This window comes from Lactuca sativa, chromosome 3 (genome assembly GCF_002870075.4).
Source record: "Lactuca sativa cultivar Salinas chromosome 3, Lsat_Salinas_v11, whole genome shotgun sequence".
Lineage (NCBI taxonomy): Eukaryota > Viridiplantae > Streptophyta > Magnoliopsida > Asterales > Asteraceae > Lactuca > Lactuca sativa.
In genome coordinates, this window is record NC_056625.2 from 6,104,733 (window position 1) to 6,110,127 (window position 5,395).

General features: G+C 41.3%; 1 non-coding gene across 1 annotated transcript; it reads left to right on the forward strand.

The window, feature by feature from the left end:
- Positions 1-4,938: 4,938 nt before the first annotated feature.
- On the forward strand, positions 4,939-5,045 carry LOC111877692 (small nucleolar RNA R71). The gene has a single exon (XR_002845509.1). It is a non-coding gene; the product is annotated as a small nucleolar RNA R71 (small nucleolar RNA).
- The last annotated feature ends 350 nt before the right edge of the window (positions 5,046-5,395 follow it).

Here is a 5,395-nt window from a genome sequence, read left to right on the forward strand (position 1 = left end):
TTTTCAAAATTCACGTTGTGAGTTCTCGTGGGATAAGAATTTGGGCCATTCAATCAAATAATAAGTGGGCTGGAAATGTATTGGGCTAACAAATAAGAGTCCGTAAACCATCTTGGGCTCACGTCGTGAATCATACTGATTCACGTCGTGAATTCTGACTGAAACTTAAAAACTTCAAATTTTAATTAACTAAATCTCCTAATTTATTACCACTTAATTCTAATGACCCCACACTCAGTGTTCTATTATGCATAAAATGATTTAGATGATATGATCGATTTTCCTAAAAACAAAAAAAAAATGCAAAAATTAAAAAGAAAAAAGAAAAGAAAATCCAAACCAAACTCGGGTTTCCTCCCGAGAAGCGCTTCTTTTTTATGGAGTCGTGAGCTGGACTCCGTGCCTCCTACGTTGAGTTGTCAGAGGAGTCCATTACCACCTGAGTTTTTTGCTCTTTCCAACGCCTCATGTAAGCTTGAACTCGTCTAATGTACGCCTTTTTCAAATTCTCTTTTTTAGCTTTCACTTCATCTGCATCGAGCTTGCGTTTTATTCCTTTAGTCTCTAATTTTTCATCACTCTTATTAAGCTCCATAGGAATCTTTTCTTCCTTCACCATTGGACTCGTCTCCTTGGAAGTAGCCTCGTCTTCATCACTTGATAAGCCACCGCTTCCCTCACTTACCAAAGATGTTGGTGTTTTATAAGAAAACACTTCAAAAACAAGTGGAACAAATACTCTTGGCTTGGTGTGTTTGACTTGATGTTTTGTCTTGATCTCTTCCTCCATGAGCTTCTCCAATTGTTCAAGTTCATTATCTTCATCAATATTGAACACCTCACCTTTAACATCATCTCCTTGAAATCCATCTTGTACTCCAAAATCTTCCTCATCATCACCAGCCCTCAATGTAAGCTTGGATTCACAAACATCAACTAAAGCTCTAGCAGTATTTAGTAAGGGGCGACCAAGAATGATTGGGACATTAACATCCTCTTTCATATCTATAACCACAAAGTCAACAGAAATAAATTTCCCAATTTTAACAAGGATGTCTTCTACAACCCCCCTAGGATGAGTCACTGAGCGATTGGCCATGTGAATGGTCATCTTTGTAGCCTTCATCTTCTGAATATTTAACTTTTGATAGAATGAAAATGGAATCAAATTTATGCTAGCCCTAGAATCAGCTAAAGCATAAGTCTTCATATTGTTTCCAAACTCACATGGAGGAGTGAGGCGTCCAGGATCTCCCATCTTCTTAGGTATATCTTCCAATACATCTCTTGAATTTTTCTCACTAAGAATAACCTTAGAATTCTTCTTTAACTGCTGACGAGTGTATATAAGATCTTGAAGGAACTTTGCATACTCTGGAATTTTGGATAATGACTCAATAAAAGGAGTATTAATAGGAATACCCTTCACTTGCTTGATAAACTCCATATGTTCCCTTTCTAGTGGACTGAGATTAGCTCGAGACGGGAATGGTAAAGGTGGTTTATAAGCTGGAACAATTACATAAATTTTCTGTTCAGACTGTGCCCACGACGTGAGCATAACGGGCTCACATCGTGAGTCTGGTGCTTCAGCATCATCTTTGTTTTCAAGCTTCGACTTCCTTGGCTTTTTTCTGGATGGCTTTGGCTCCACCTCTAGTGCTTCTAAGAACTCAGAGATAGCCTCTTTTTCATTATTTATCATCATTACAAGGGAATGAGTCTTCTTTCTGGGAAATTGGGGGGATAATCTTTCATTCACCAAAGTAGTAAGTTGACCAAGTTGAGCTTCAAGGTTGTGGATGGAGGCTTGCTGATTCCTTAATGATGTTTGTTGGTCAATCATCATTGCTTGATGATTTTTCATCATAGTTTGATGCTCCTTTATCACTGTATCGGTATCATCACGTCTTTTCTCGGAAGCTTCCATGAAACGAACTAACATGGTCTCCAAATCAGCTTTCTTCTCATCTGGTGGTTGCTCCTTTTGGTAGAAACCTCGTCCAATCTGTTTGTATTTCTCCTCCTTCTGCTTCTTGTACTCATCGTATGGCAGCCACTCCTTCTTTGGTTTTCTCCAATCTTTTTCATACTTATCCCCACTCGAGTAGCATACTTAAGCCTTCTTGTTCCCATACTCATCCAAATGGAATTCTCTAGTCAAGTGTGGACCATAGCATTTCTCACAACCAACTCTAATTGCATGAATTGATTGGTCCATTTGTGTCAACCTCCTGTCCATATTATTGAGCATTGCCATCATAGCAACCATCTGTTCAGAATGTGCACCTCCACTACCTTTTACTCCATCGTGTCTTGGGTTATGGTACTCAAGAGAATGCTTTGCAAACTCTTCAAACAATTGTAACATCCCAAAATTCAAGACCAAAAATTTTGTTTTAATTAAGTTATTATATAAAACCAACAGTATAAAAACATTCATATTAATATTTCATGTCAAAACCAAAGTGTCAATAATCAAAACATATTATTATAAAACCATATCAGAGTGTAATCCCAAAGATATCATGTGCGGAAAACATAGTTTGATGCGCTGCGATCAAGTCGGCTCATTTCCTTTGAAAACGAGTACCTGAAACCAAAACTGTAAACTGTAAGCACGAAGCTTAGTGAGTTCCCCCATCATACCACATACCATACAATCATAAGACATACATTATGCCAGGCATATATGGGTGTCGAACCTACCCCTTTGGTCCTCTCGACTGGTGAACTTGCCTAGCATATCTGGGTGCTGGCCTACCCCTTCGGTCCTCTCGGCTGGTAACCTTGCCTAGCATATCTAGGTGCTGGCCTACCCCTTCGGTCCTCTCGACCGGGAACTGTGGACTATTTCACCCCTACTACTACCACATAATATCATATCACATATATCATAATATGTCTAGCATAGTTGGGTACTAATCTACCCCTTCGGTCCTATCGACCGGTAACCGGGGACTATTTCACCCCCTACTACTACCACTATCACATAACATCATATCATGCTAGCACATAAAACATAACAGGTAGCAGCAAACCTATATGAATATCACAAAGACAATCATCTAACATACAACTCCTACTAGTTGGCCGACATTGTGGCCGTAGACCCACCGCTATTAGAAGGTAACTCACCTCACACTGCTGAAGTCCCGAAGACACAACCCCAACTGTTGGATGACAGAATCCCGATCTTTCAATATCAAAACCCGATAAGTCCCAAACCCAAAAATCCAATATTAGGGTTGTTTTCTAAACCCTAATTAGGGTTTCTCATCCCATCTTAGCCTAATAGGCCCAAAACCAAGTCCTTAAGCCCATTAGGGTTTTCCTTAGGTCAATTAGGGTTTATTACACCCATTAGTCACATGTTTGGGCTTTTGGGTCCATTCGGGCTTCATTGGGCCCATTAGGGTTTAATAGGCCCATTAGGGGTTCACTAAGACCATTAGGGATTCATTGGGCCCATTAGGGTTTCAATCACCCCAACCGAAACAACCACAAGAAGGCAGAGCACACCGCCACCCGACACGACGACCGGTGGCTGCAGCCACCACCCTACGGTGGTGGTTTGATTTTTCCTTTCATTATTCCAATTTTTACAATTTACAATGAACTCACAAAATAAACACACACACTACACTAAATAAACACACACCCACAACCACCCTTGTGGTGGCCGGCGGTGGCACGTGGCGGCAGTGGTGGTTCTCTGTCTTCCAGCTACACCAAACACACATTCACACACTTCATGTTGCGATATACACTTCAGCCACCCACATGGCGGCGACATCAGGCGTTTTGGGATGACAGCCACCACCTAACGGTGGTGGCAGTAGGGTTTTCTTTATATCTCCGACCAAAGGACTCTCCTACAGTCCTAATTATTGCAACACACGCCTACAACACCCTAACACAAACCCAACTTCACGAGGCCACAAATCCACCATTTCACGGTGGCATGTAACTAATGGAGGGTGTCGGCAAGATGTAGCGATTTTCTGAACGGCAGCAGCAAAGCAACAAGATCTGGCAGCGGCGGCGACGCGCGATGGCGACAACAGCGAACAGGAGCAGTTGTTCGTGACCTTCTCTTCATCATTCACAGCTCACCCTCCGATCTCGGGTTTTTCTCCGGCCATTCATGACATGACAAACGGCGACAGGTGGTGGAATGGCGAGGTTCGTCGACGAGGCAACAGGTGGAGACGAGAGCTGTCAAACTTGGCGACGCCATCGGCGGCTGAGGATAGCTTCTATGGTGATGGCGGGGACCGAAGGTGAAGAGGGGGGTGGTGGCTGGTAGGAGACATAAGGGGTGACGGCTGGAGGGTTTGTTAGGGTTAGGGTTATGGGTGAATTATATACCCGGCACCCCTAAAAACATATCTCCATAAGAACATAAATGGTCCCTCCCCATAAGGTTCTTTTCACAAAAAGTCCACAATTTACACTTTCAACCCTGGCTTTGGAAATCTTCTTCAAATTAAATCTGATAATTACCATTTAAACCCTTAGCATTAAAATCCTTTACACCTTAAGTACAAAATTTACTATACAACCCCCAATATCTTAATCATGACATAATCAACCCTTCCACCTCATTTCCTTTTAAATTAAATCCAAATAATTATCACGGAGCCCCTTGTATTCATAAATAATTATAAACTGAGTCTGGAACTTACACTTTTAACCCTCAACTTCTAAATTATGCCAATTAGCTCTTCGATACCATCCTTTGATATATAATTATTTATTTTAGGGCTACCGTTCGTTCATCAATTTATTTATTTATCTCATAAATAAACAAGGTGTTACATCAACACCTTGATCTGATTAGGATTCTTCTTTGTGAGAGGGCCTTGCGAATCAAGGAGTTGCCTAGTCATGAAATTGACCACATCATAGAAAATAGACATCTCTTGTTGAATATTAAGGTCATGTTGAGGACAATTCCTTAACAATCCTTTGTAACGCTCCCATGCCTCGTATAGTGACTTCCCCGGTTGTTGCTCAAAGTTGGCTATTGCCTTCTTGAGGTTAGCTATCTTGGATGGTGAGCAAAATTGGTCTAGAAACTGCTCACATATTTGAGCCCAATTAGTGATTGTACCATGTGGAAGTGCTTTCAACCAGTCTTTGCAGCTCCCTTGAAAGTAACTGGTAGCATCCTTAGCAAGACAAAATTTCTATTAACATTTGGGACATTGAAATAGTCTGCAATGTCATTGACCTCATCTAGATGTTTGAAAGCATCCTCATGATCCTTTCCATAAAATGGAATATCCTTAAGTGCAATAAGGATATGTCCCTTCAACTCGAATGTAGCAGTGGCAAGAATCGTGGGTTGTACTAATCCCGGACCAACATCTTCTCGAATAGGCTTCTTATA